Source organism: Triticum dicoccoides, chromosome 6B, assembly GCF_002162155.2.
Source record: "Triticum dicoccoides isolate Atlit2015 ecotype Zavitan chromosome 6B, WEW_v2.0, whole genome shotgun sequence".
In the NCBI taxonomy this organism is placed as follows: Eukaryota; Viridiplantae; Streptophyta; class Magnoliopsida; order Poales; family Poaceae; genus Triticum; species Triticum dicoccoides.
This window is the reverse complement of record NC_041391.1, coordinates 11,859,045-11,873,168: the sequence shown is the minus strand read 5'-3', so window position 1 is coordinate 11,873,168 and position 14,124 is coordinate 11,859,045. Positions and strand designations below refer to the sequence as shown.

The 14,124-nt window shown below is 41.1% G+C and overlaps 1 pseudogene; it reads left to right on the top strand.

Annotated features, from left to right (window-relative positions):
• The first annotated feature begins 5,939 nt into the window (after window positions 1-5,939).
• Window positions 5,940-7,070, top strand: LOC119324408 (annotated as a pseudogene).
• The last annotated feature ends 7,054 nt before the right edge of the window (window positions 7,071-14,124 follow it).

The following is a 14,124-nucleotide window of genomic DNA, read 5'->3' as shown; positions in this document are numbered from 1 at the left end:
GACGCAGAGACTGGACCGAAAGCCCTCGATCGTCGAGGTGGGTAGTCCCTTCATCATGACATCGGTGAACTGCTGATCGGTGGGCACAGGTAGAACACGAACACGACCAAGGGCGACGTGCTCCTTGATGAAGTGGATGTCCAGCTTAATATGCTTTGTCCGTCGATGATGGAGAGGGTTGGCAGCAAGGTATATCGCGGAGACGTTATCACAGTAGACGAGCGTCGCCTTAGTAACCACACATAGCAACTCCTGAAGTAGCTGTCGTAGCCAAGAGCACTCCGCGACAGCATTGGCCATGATGCGATACTCAGACTCGGTGCTCGATCGTGAGATCATGGATTGTCGTTTAGACGACCACGAAATCAGAGAGGGACCAAGGTAGACGCAGTAGCCGGAAGTGGAGCGTCGAGTGTCGGGACACCCAGCCCAGTCGGCGTCGGAGTAGGAGACAAGGCTGGTGTCAGGTGATGCCGTCAGTGTGAGACCCATGGCTGTGGTGCCACATATGTACCAAAGTATACCTTTCACGAGAGCCCAATGGGCGTCACGAGGAGCATGCATCTGAAGGCACACCTGCTGGACAGTGTACTGAATGTCCAGACGCATCAGTGTGAGATACTGCAGCGCACCGACGATGGAGCGGTAGAAGGAAGCGTCGGACGCCGGAGAACCCTCAACGGCGGACACCTTAGCCTTCGTGTCGATAGGCGTGGGAGCAGGCTTGCAGTTAAGCATGCCCGCTTGCTCCAGAAGCTCGTAGGCATACTTCTGCTTGTGCAGAAAGAAGCCAGTAGCCTGATACGTCTCCGTCGTATCTACTTTTCCAAACACTTTTGCCCTTGTTTTAGACTCTAGCTTGCATGATTTGAATGGAACTAACCTGGACTAACGCTGTTTTCAGCAGAACTACCATGGTGTTATTTTTGTGCAGAAATAAAAGTTCTCAGAATGACCTGAAAATCCACGAAGCAACTTTTCAGAATTAATAAAAAATATTGGCGAAAGAATTAGCGTCAGGGGGCCCACACCCTATCCACAAGGGTGCGGGGCGCCCCCCCTCCCCTAGGGTGCGTCCCCCTGCCTCATGGCCCCCCCGGACGTCCATCAACCTATTAGCAGATTTGATCTACACTGGGACGGTTCCAGAACTTCCCTTGAACCATTTTTTTCTCAGATTTCTTTTTTGTTTCTTCTTTTTTTTCATTATATATTTTGTTTTCCTTTTACTTTTCTGTTTGTCAATATCTTTTGTAATCATGAATATTTTTTAAATCACAAACATTTTCAAATACATGAATAGTTTTTTTGAAATCATGAATATTTTTCAAATTCATGAAGAATCTTAACAAATTCAAAATCATTTTTCAATTTAACAAATATTTTATGAAATTGTGTCAATTCTTGTAACATGTGAACAATTGTTTTGAACGGCGAACATTTTTTGAAACTAGGAACATATTTTTGAATTGGGAAAAATTTATTTTGGAAATCATTAACATTTTCTAAAAATCTTGAAACATATTTTTAGAAAATTATTATCACTATTTGAATTCATGAATATTTTTTTCAAATTTGTGAAATATTTTTTAATAGGCAAACGTTTTTTTCCTGAACATTTTTTTAATATGTGGACATGTTTTTGAAAGTCGTGATCAGTTTTTGAGTTCGGGAATATACTTTTCAAATTCGTGCACGTTTTTAAAATTTCTTGAACAATTTTTTAAGAACACGATTTGCTTTAATACATGAACATTTCAAATTTCTAGAACATTTGCTTTTTCATAATTCTCATTTTTTTGAAATGTTAGAACCTTTTTGAAATCTTGAATTATTTGAAAATAGAACAAGAAAAAAGAAAAAAAGGAAGAATAATAACGAAAAAACATGGGTGTCCATTCCCGCAAATGTTAGAGCCCATGCTGGTGCACCACGAGAAGGGAGGGTGTGTGTTCTTACGATCCCTGGTGCACACCGTGCATAATAGGTGGTAGAGGTCGATAGACACAACACATCTGACGGCAAGAAATGCTCGAATCACCTAATTGGATGGCTAGCAATAGACAAGGCATGAGAAGGCTCCGGTTATGTTCAGTTTTACTGTCCTAAAGTATTATGAAATTTTATATGTATTAATTATCCTTAATTTCCCCATTTTTTGGCTCTTTGGTTTTAGGTGTGTCTAAAAAATAAGATGCAACTATAATCAATTTATTAAGCAAAAATGACACTGCAATATGAAGCAACTGGAAGGCGTGTACTGTGGATATCAAAGGCACACCAACTATTTTGACGAAGTTATCTTTTGAAACGTATTCACAATATCTATTGACGACCAAGCTAAATGTCACAGCCCACCCTAATCTAGTGAAGAAATGGTACCCGTAGCAGCTGCCATTGAAGTTATAGCTCTACTCCCCACAAAAAAGAAGTTATAGCTCCTTCACATGGCCTACCTATAAGAACTAGTAGGACCTCGGGCTTATAAGAAAAATCGAGGGCTACACATATACATCTAGAACTTTTCTTTCATCATTGAGAGGGAAGGACCTTCATCTGCTAAGACTATGATTTTTCACCTTATTTGTTGTCAAGGCAAAATAACATCGAACACGTAGGCATGGGAGGCACATGGAAATAAAGTGTAAAAAATGGCATCAAACCTTTCACGAGGCTCTTCTATTCGTCTACGGAGTAGCATTGAGCTCCGAAGGGGTAAGGGGCGCCTATTTCGAGGAATAAGTTGTGTGCATCGCTCTCTCACTTGGAATTTCGATCTAGATGGAGAGCTATTTCGGACACCGGTGAATAGAACTCGTTTAATTGGTGGATCCTTGTTGAACTAAAAGACCGATCTACGGTATCCTTTTGAGCTATATGATGTGGGCAGCGGAAGCGGGGCCAGGCTACAATTACTATTGCGTTTACTAGATTTTGAACCCTAAACCTCCTGATAGTGAGTTTATGCACCTAACCAGTTCACCCATCAGACCGATCTAAAGGAGAGGGCCGGACATTATATTCCAACAATCCTAGTACTGAATAAGAAGTAGAAGGAGATTATGACTTTAGAGGAAAATCCTGTCCACTCCAAATGTAAAGAAAAACATTTATAAATCGCTTCCACGTTGTTCAGAAACAGCTTTGTTGCTGCTTGCATCCAGCCCAGAGAAAAACCACTCAGAAACAGTCCACTTGCGAGTTGCAAGTTCGGACATCAAAGAAAATCATTCAGTAGCAATCCATTGCTTGGACAAGGGACACGTAGGGCTCACTATGGTTGTCGCCGTAGCACTTGGCATGGAAGCACTCGGGCAGCATGGGCCTGGTGTGGTACGGCGCCGTGTGAACTATAGCCATGCTTCGAGACAAGCTAGTCGTGTCGAATTGTATGTTGTGGATAAAAAAATGCAAGCTTTTTTTCCTCATTTTTATTTTTTGGAAAATAGAATAAAAAACAACGATTAGATGAGAAGTCATCCGAACCGTTCAAGGCAGCACTTTTTCGATAAAAGGAATATATTAGTATGGCAAAGATACCAATTACACCCGGCCTCTGCAACAACGCAATAGCCTAATGGCATTACGGATGCACACAACCAAAAAAGAAGAAGTAGAAGCTAAAAAAAAGCCCCGGTATGGAGTTCCAGTCAATGCAGCAACAGTACATCCTCCACCAAAACAACACCTGAAGTCCAAGTTCTTCAAAAGTGATGCCTCAAAGAAGAAAACATTGCAAAAGTGCCGTCGTCACCCGACTGTAGATCTTGAGTTTTCACCCCGAAGATAGTCCGGATCTCAAAACGATGCCTTCAACAGGACCATTCTCAGGCACAACCAATTAAGACCAGACCTTGGACATTCACCCAGAGGGGTAAGACTTTGAATTGCACCTGTGCTGCCACCCCCACTTACATACCGCTGCCACAAAATCCGAAACTCCAGGCAATTGCTCATCGCCACAAAGGCTCCAATCACCATTACTAGTACTCCGATCTCGGCTTCCATGACATTCTCTGCCTCTGACTTCACCATCAAACTAAACATATCCCATGATGGCAACAGATAGTAGAGCTTCGCACCGCTCCCTGCTTAATAGAGGACCTGTGGGCGCGACCGAATCCCACCAGATCCAGCAATCTCCAGGCATAACGCGCCAATGGGCGTTCGCCAGCGGAGCCTTCCATAACCAGACACTCCGACTAGATCAAGAAGGACATGTGCCAGGCAGATTTTCACCTTGTCACTTGAGGAACCCTAGGACCCCCTCCTTACAGGCCGAGCCTGTAGCCCCCACAACGTTGCGGCACTCCAGATCGGATCGGGGATTGGTGCGCGGATCTGGCGCCACATCGGGAGTAGCAGGGGCACCTGAAAAGGGCGCCTCGCTAGTAGCCAACAGCGCGCCGACGCGCATGGAGGAGCAGGTCACGCAAATGCCATGGCCGGCAGCTGCCTCGGCCTTGAATCTGAGGGGAAATCGCCCCGCCGCACGCGAGAGAGAGAGCTCGCCCCGCCGCCGCTGTCCACGGCATGGGTTTCTTCATTCCTATCTTTTCTAAGCAAAACGACATGATTCAATTTTTTTATGTTACGAAAATGCAGTACATCAAATCAGATCCTTGATACATACATAAAGATAGAATCTGCGAGTGCTTGGTTTCTGCCTTGAGGTAGTACACTCAGGCTGCTTGTTAACAGAGTATATATTTTCCATGTCCACAGACAGATAGAATTTACAGCACAAGGAGCCAGCCCAAAATCTGATCATCAGAAAAATAAATCAGTTTTTCCAAAAGATAATCAGAAATCGAAGAGTAGAAAGCATCAGTACCATCCATCATCTATTAATTCCTGTAGTAAAATGTGGTACAGGTACAAGATATGTAACTAGGAGGATGTGAATCTGGAGAGCATTTGTTTGTAATCATGTGAGGGAAAAAATGTAATTTAAAAACGTCCCAATGTTGCAATAGCACTCTAGAAGCAGGGCCAGACGAGGAGATGAAGGCAGTAACCTTGTCGTCCTCATAGCAGCAGGGCCTGCGCTCTGGTGGACTGGACCGGTTGCTGGGCCAGATAAGCCATGTTTCTTCTTTCCTTTTCCCTTTCTCTTCTGTTTTTTGCTTTTTGGTTTTTATTTGAATCCTTGGCACTGATTTAAAATCAAACAAGATTCAAAATTAGTGCCAAACTTCTCTGAAATATATATGTTGCCACAATGTACCTACCAAATGCACATAAATTATTTCAAGGCATTTTGATTTTATATTCTAATTAGTATGAATATAAATCTAAAGTCAAACAGAGTATTTATTTTTATTCAAAGCCAATTAATTCCTTGAAAATGTACACTATTTTTGGATTGGATCAAAACCCTTGCCTAAATTAACAAACATCAACGAAGGAATTTATGGAATCATTAAATGCATTTTTAGGGTGCTTTTCCCTTTTATTTAATTTGAGGCTTTGAAACATTCCCTCAATTCCAATTTCTTGAATTTAAACATGATGCATGATCATTCTAGATGCAACTATTTGCTGGCAATATTCTAAATCCATGCTAGATCAGGATCCATGGCTGGCTGGAGGAGGCCGGGGAGGGATGGAGTTGCATGGGAGAGACAAAGGGGTTTTGTGCAAAAGCCAATAGCGGTGTTGTGTCATTCTTTTTGTAAAAGTGCCACCGCTAGCATTATTTGCTCTACATATAGATCTAATGGTCGAAAGTGTGCTCGGAACCCTGCTCCTTCGTATCCCATGAAAGTGTGCTCGGAACCCTGCTCCTTCTTATTTCCAATCACGCGTTGCCCCGCCTCAATTAATCTTTCCTCGCAACAATCAAATGTTTCCTCTCCTCCGCGGCCTCCGCTGCGTTTCTAGGGTTTCCCTAATCCCAAATTCATCCGCCGCCACACCAAATCCCGGATCCAGCAGTGATGGCGACCTCGGACGCAGGCGAGAAGAAGATGCTCATGCTCAAGTCGTCTGACGGCGAGGAGTTTGACGTGGAGGAGGTGGTTGCAATGGAATCGCAGACCATCCGTCACATGATTGATGATGACTGCGCTGACAAAGCCATCCCGATCCACAACATCAACTCCGAGATCCTCTCCAAGGTCATCGAGTACTGCAACAAACATGTCCCGGCCATGCCAGGCAACGTCGCCTCTAGACCCCCTGGTGCCGCTGCGTCTAACACCATGCCTCCCGCCGCCCTAGCCAAGGACCTCAAGCTCTGGGATGCAGAATTCATCAAGGTCAACCATATATGCCACCCTCTTCGACCTCGTCCAGGTATTATATCCTTTGATTCAACCATTTTGTTTTTCTAGATCTACTTTTTCTTGATGTTCCCCTTGTGTCACTCAAATCTAGATTGGGCTTGCGCGTCTTGCTAATATTTATATTAGATTGGATGGAGTCCTCGTACAACCATCAAGGTAGATTCAATTCGATACGAATGGACTAGATTATACATGATTGTGCTTTATTAATGAAGTACACCATACAAAATCGTACTAAATAGGTTAGGGCATCATCTTGTGGTCTTATATATTTCATTGACATGTGTGTATCATTGTTATGCGTAACCTAGGATGCTTTATTATGATAAATGTGAACTTACTAGATGCACTATCGTTTTGCCAACAAATTGTATATTATTAACATGCGGAAACATCAGACTACTCATAACAATATATGGTTTTTATGCTTATGCTACATATATTAATGCTTCTCTCTCACACGATAGGTGACTTCATGTGATGTTTTGTGTTTTATTGGCTTGTAACACATCTTAATACAAGACAATCTATCTAATTATCCATGTTCTATAGCCATAATAGACTAATGCTTCCCTCTGATACCCTATGGTTCTTCTTGCCCCCTCTCAGGCCGCAAGTTACCTCAAGATCAAGGGGTTGTTGGACGTGAACTGCCAGACTGTTTCCGACATGATTAGGGGCAAAACTCCGGAGGAGATCCGTAATTTCTTCAACATCCAAAAGGACTACTTGCCAGAGGTGGAGGTGAAGATCCGCATGGAGAACCAATGGGCATTTCAGTAGAGGAGAATCGAGATCGTGTTGAATGAATCCTTAGTATTCACCATGTCAACCTTTTGGCTGCACTCTTCATGTTTTAATTGGTTGTTATTGTACTTGAGTCTATGAGGTGGTGTCAGTTAACATATTCAGTGTTTATGCTTGCCTAAACAATTTTTTTTGTGTGGTCAGTGGTCATCAATTGTCGAACATCTTAGCATTTTCCTAAGCTTAATTTATCCATTCATCCAAAGCACTCATGTCAAGCAATATTTTCTCTCTAGCCAATCTGACCCTATAATTCAGTTGTTTAACAAGACAATTCAAGGTAGATGACATAGAGTAGATCTAGAAAAAAGAAAGTCTACAAATGAACTTCTACAAATTGTTGTGTCTCTACTATCGGTGACGGAGATATCGAGTATTATGGGAGAGTTGAAGCAATTTATGAACTTCTATTCTATGGTGAAAACACATGGAATGTCTAGTCTTAAAATGTTATTGGTTCCAGCTGAAGGAGACTAGATGGACTCATGAACATATGGGGCTAGTCGAAATCAAACAAAGCACCCATTTAGATTATCCCGATGACTATATTATGGCTCAACAGACAACCCAAGTATTCTATCTACCGTGGGTGTGCCAAACTGATCTAAATCTAAATGGTTTGAATGTCATTTATTAAGTGTCTCCACGTGTTAGACCACCTCCCCCAATGAAGAGGATTATGAACCTCCCATTAACCCAGACACATATGAAGGAGAATTCTTCCAAGAAACACGTCTTTCCAAAAAAACGTTTCAAGAACCGCTCTACTTCACCCCTAAGCCGAAACAAGAAGAGGTTACTGCTGCGGATGACCTATCAATGCTTGACCAATTACATAAAACTTGGTGGCCTTCCACATGTTGATGCCGCTGAACCCGATGAGCACGTCATTCATGATAGTGATGATGATGATGCATTTATTGATATTGAGCATGTATAGACGATGAACATTATTTTTAGTTCGTGTCATGTATTCAATTTGTATGATATCCATATATATATTGTTAGTTCATGTTAGGTATTCAATATTTTTATGTTGTACTTGATGATGAAACTAAATATTATTTGTATGATTTATATAGTTACTTGTTAATTTTCTTACTTGTATGATTGTTTGTTATACATCATGCCATGCTCTTGATATCCAACCCCGTCGTCCCTCGTCTGGTTTATGATTCAGATGTGGTATGTTCTCTTTTATAACTATTTGTCTCATTTCACGTTTATGACAATTATGCCCATCAAGTTGACATAGATATTTTTATCTAGAAGGTATGTGAACCAGAAATTGCAACCGACCCTTGATGACCCACAAGTGTAGGGGATCTATTGTAGTCCTTTCGATAAGTAAGAGTGTCGAACCCAACGAGGAGCAGAAGGAAATGATAAGCAGTTTTCAGTAAGGTTTTCTCTGCAAGCACTGAAATTGTAGGTAATAGATAGTTTTGTGATAAGATAAATTGTAACGAGTAACAAGCAATGAAAATAAATAAAGTGCAGCAAGGTGGCCCAATCCTTTTTGTAGCAAAGGATAAGCCTGGACAATTTCTTATAATGAGAAAGGAGCTCCCGAGGACACATGGGATGTATCGTCAAGCTAGTTTTCATCACGCTCATATGATTCGCGTTCGGTACTTTGATAATTTGATATGTGGGTGGACCGGTGCTTGGGTACTGTCCTTACTTGGATAAGCATCCCACTTATGATTAACCCCTATTGCAAGCATCCGCAACTACAAAAGAAGTATTAAGGTAAACCTAACCACAACATTAAACATATGGATCCAAATCAGCCCCTAACGAAGCAACGCATAAACTAGGGTTTAAGCTTATGTCACTCTAGCAACTCATCATCTACTTATTACTTCCCAATGCCTTCCTCTAGGACCAAATAACGGTGAAGTGTCATGTAGTCGACGTTCACATATCACCACTATAGGAAAAGACAACATACATCTCATCAAAACATCGAACGAATACCAAATTCACATGACTACTAATAGCAAGACTTCACCCATGTCCTCAGGAACAAACGTAACTACATACAAATCATATTCATGTTCATAATCAGAGGAGTAATAATGTGCATTAAGGATCTGAACATATGATCTTCCACCAAGTAAACCAATTAGCATCAACTACAAGGAGTAATCAACACTACTAGCAACCAACAGGTACCAATTTGTGGTTTGGATACAAGAGATAAACTAGGGTTTTGAGAGGAGATGGTGCTGGTGAAGATGTTGATGGAGATTGACCCCCTCCCGATGAGAGGATCGTTGGTGATGACGATGGTGATGATTTCCTCCTTCCGGAGGGAAGTGTCCCCGCCAAAAAAGCTCTGCCGGAGCTCTAGATTGGTTCCGCCAAGGTTCCTCCTCGTGGCGGCGGAGTTTTGTCTCGTAAGCTTTCCCATGATTTTTTCCAGGGTAAAAGCCTTCATATAGCAGAAGATGGAGACCGGAGGGCCACCAGGGGCCCAGGAGACAGGGGGCGCGCCCAGTAGGGGTGGGCGCACCCCCCACTCTCCTGTCCAGGGTGTGGGACCCCTGAGGTGTTTCTTCCGCTCCATAATTTTTATTAATTCCAAAAATAAGTTTCATGGAGTTTCAGGATTTTTGGAGCAGTGCAGCATAGGTTTCCAATGTTTGCTCCTTTTCCAGCCAGAATTCTAGCTGCCGGCATTCCCCCTCTTCATGGTAAACCTTGTAAAATAATAGAAAATAGCCATAACTATTGAGACACAATGTGTAATAACAGCCCATAATGCAATAAATATTGATATAAAAGCATGATGCAAAATGGACGTATCAACTCCCCAAGCTTAGACCTCACTTTTCCTCAAGCGGAAGCCGATATCAAAAAATATGTCCACATGTTTAGAGATAGGGGTGTCGATAAAAATAAAATACGGACATGAGGGCATCATGATCATTCTTATAACAGCAACATAAATAGATTTTGTCATATGACTTCTTATGCTCAAGTAACAATCAATTCACAATGTCAAGTATGGTTCAGAAACTTCATTGGAAGCTAACAAACTATAATCTCAGTCATTGAAGCAATTGCAATTTATCATAACATCAGAAAGAGTCAACAATAGAGCTTTTTAGCAAGTCCACATACTCAACTATCATGTAGTCTTCTACAATTGCTAACACTCACGCAATACTTGGGGTTATTGAGTTTCAGCCGGACACTAAGAAAGATAGGGGCTTATTGTGTTGCCTCCCAACATATTCACCTTTAGGTGATGTCAAGAATAATAGTCGATGCTGACTTACACCCAATTGGATATATATATCATGATCTTTCAAACACGAGGAGCTTGCCAAAGGATAAAATAAAAAAGGGAGAGGTGAGGATCACCTTGACTCAAGCATAAAGTAAAAACACAAAGTAAAAGATAGGCCCTTCGCAGAGGGAAGCAGAGGTTGTCATGTGCTTTTATGGTTGGATGCACAAAATCTTAATGCAAAAGAACGTCACTTTATATTGCCACTTGTATGTGGACCTTTATTATGCAGTCCGTCGCTTTTATTGCTTCCACAACAAGATCGTATAAAGCTTATTTTCTCTGCACTAATAAGTCATACATATTTAGATAGCAATTTTTATTGCCTGCAACATGACAACTTACTTGAAGGATCTTACTCAATCCAGAGGTAGGTATGGTGGACTCTCATGGCAAAACTAGGTTTAAGGATGTTTGGAAGCACAAGTAGTATCTCTACATGGTGCAAGGAATTTGGCTAGCATGAGGGGGAAAGGCAAGCTCAAAATGTTTGGAAGGTCAATGACAATATACTTTAACTGAGAGGTGAGAAAACATAAACCATTACGTTGTCCTCCATGTCATACTTAATGAGTGCTTCGCAATCATAAAAGATGTCCAAGATAATATATTTGTATGTGAACCTCTCTTTCCTTATTACTTCCTATTAATTGCAACGATGACCAAAACTACGTTTATCAACTCTTAACAACTTTTATGCCTTATACTTTCTATGTGTGAAGTCAATACTATCCATAAGATCAATATGAACTCTTTTATTCTTTCTTTCTACTTTCTCAAGATCATGGAAACATAGCAATGCCCTTGACTCAACACTAATCTTTATTATAGATAGCTCACGGACTCGATTAGATAAAGAGATCACAAAGCAAGACTCAAAACTACTTGATACTAAAACTTCAATCTACTAGATCAAGATACTACTAAAAGGATCGAACTAAAAAAACGGTAAAGATAGGAGTGTGATGGTGATACGATACCGGGGCACCTCCCCCAAGCTTGGCAGTTGCCAAGGGGAGTGCCGATACCCATGTAATTATGTCCTCTGAGGTGATGGAGGTGGTGATGATGATGGTGGATAATCGCACATCGAGCGTAAAAGCTCCTCCAACTTGTGGATGATGCCCTGGAGTCCGGCGATATGATCCTTCAACAAAATATTCTCCTGTGAGAGATACTTATTCTGTATTCGAGCTAACTCAATCACCTTGAAAGCTTCAATCTCAGTTGGAGTAAAGAGGTTAGGTAAGGGTTGAGGGATGTCTTCTTCTTTCACCGCCGGAGCTTGAACCTCCGTGGCCTTTGTGATCCCTTCCTCCTTGTTGATCTCTTCCGGTTCTTCTCTTTTCAGCTCTATCTTCAATAGCCAAGCATCCTTGTCTTCATTGTCGAAGGAGGGCGACGTCATGGTGCTCTAGATCTGCAATAGAAACAGCTCGAAACGAAAACAGAGGATATTTGCGTGATACGGTGGTCCAATCCATTGGGAGTTTATATAATGAATTTTTACCGACCAAAATACGTAACGTGCAAGAAAACGGAGTCCGGGAGGCTCACGAGGTGGCCACGAGACAGGGGGGCATGACTAGTAAGGGTGGTTGTGCCCTCCACCCTCGTGGAGGCCTCGTGACCTTCCTAGACTACTTCTTTTTTCCTAAAATTCTTAAATATTCCAAAACTGAAAAAAATTGCCATTAGAATTGTTCTGGAGTCGGTTTACTTACTGTACCACATACCTATTCCTTTTCGGAGTCTGGAACATTCTGGAAAGTGTCCCTTATGTATTCCCCCGGGGTTATGGTTTCAATAATATTAGTTTCAACATTGATAGGATTACCTGAAATATAATGTTTAATTCTTTGACCGTTCACCACCGTCGGATTTGTCCCTTCGAAGTTGTTGATTTTTATGGCACCAGAACGATAGACCTCCTCGATAACGTAAGGACCTTCCCATTTAGAGAGAAGTTTTCCTGCAAAAAATCTTAGATGAGAGTTGAATAATAACACATAATCACCTACGTTAAACTCACGCTTTTGTATCCTTTTGTCATGCCAGCATTTGACTTTTTCTTTGAATAGCTTGGCATTCTCATAAGCTTGGGTTCTCCATTCATCAAGTGAGCTAATATCAAATAACCTCTTCTCACCGGCAAGTTTGAAGTCATAGTTGAGCTCTTTAATAGCCCAATATGCTTTATGTTCAAGTTCTAGAGGTAAATGACAACCTTTTCCATAAACCATCTTATATGGAGATATACCCATAGGATTTTTGTATGCAGTTCTATAGGCCCACAATGCATCATCAAGTTTTTTGGACTAATTCTTTCTGCATCTATTGATAGTCTTTTGCAAAATTAATTTGAGCTCTCTATTGCTCAACTCTACTTGACCACTAGACTGCGGATGATAAGGAGATGCGATTCTATGATTAACATCATACTTAGCAAGCATCTTACGGAAAGCACCATGAATAAAATGTGAACCACCATCAGTCATAAGATATCTAGGGACTCCAAACCTCGGAAAAATAACTTCTTTAAGCATTTTAATAGAAGTGTTATGATCAGCACTACTAGTTAGAATAGCTTCTACCCACTTAGTAACGTAATCAAGAGCAACTAAAATATGTGTATAACCATTAGAGGCAGGAAAGGGTCCCATATAATCAAAGCCCCAGACATCAAACGATTCAATAACAAGAGAATAATTCATAGGCATTTCTTGACGTCTACTAATCTTACCAATTCTTTGACATTCATCACAAGATAAGACAAACTTACGAGCATCTTTGAAGAGAGTAGGCCAATAAAAACCAGATTGCAATACCTTATGTGTTGTTCTATCTCCAGCGCGGTGTCCTCCATAGGATTCGGAGTGACACTTGCGTAGGATCTGTTCCTGTTCATGCTCAGGTACAGAACGTCTAATAACACCATCTACTCCTTCTTTATAAAGGTGTGGGTCATCCCAGAAGTAATGTCTTAAATCATAAAAGAACTTTTTCTTTTGCTGGTATGTGAAACTAGGAGGTATAAATTTAGCAACAATGTAATTAGCATAATCAGCATACCAAGGAACAGTACGAGAAGCATTAAAGACCGCTAATTGTTCATCAGGAAAGCTATCATCAATAGGAAGTGGGTCATCAAGAACATTCTCTAACCTAGACAAGTTGTCTGCAACGGGGTTCTCAGCTCCCTTTCTATCAATAATATGCAAATCAAATTCTTGGAGCAAGAGAACCCATCTAATGAGTCTAGGCTTAGTATCTTTCTTTTTCATAAGATATTTAATAGCAGCATGATCAGTGTGAATAGTAACTTTGGAATCAAGTATATAAGGTCTAAACTTATCACATGCAAACACAACTGCTAAGAACTCTTTTTCAGTAGTAGCATAATTTCTCTGGGCAGTATCAAGAGTCATACTAGGATACTGGATAACATTCAATTTCTTATCAACTCTTTGCCCTAGAACAGAACCTACAGCATAATCACTAGCATCACACATAATTTCAAAGGTTAAATTCCAATCAGGTGGCTGAACAATAGGTGCAGTGATCAAGGCTTTCTTAAGTATTTCAAATGCCTCTACACAATCATCATCAAATACAAAAGGAATATCTTTTTGCAATAAATTAGTCATAGGCCTAGAGATTTTAGAAAAGTCCTTAATGAACCTCATATAAAAACCGGTATGACCAAGGAAACTTCTTATACCTTTTATGTCC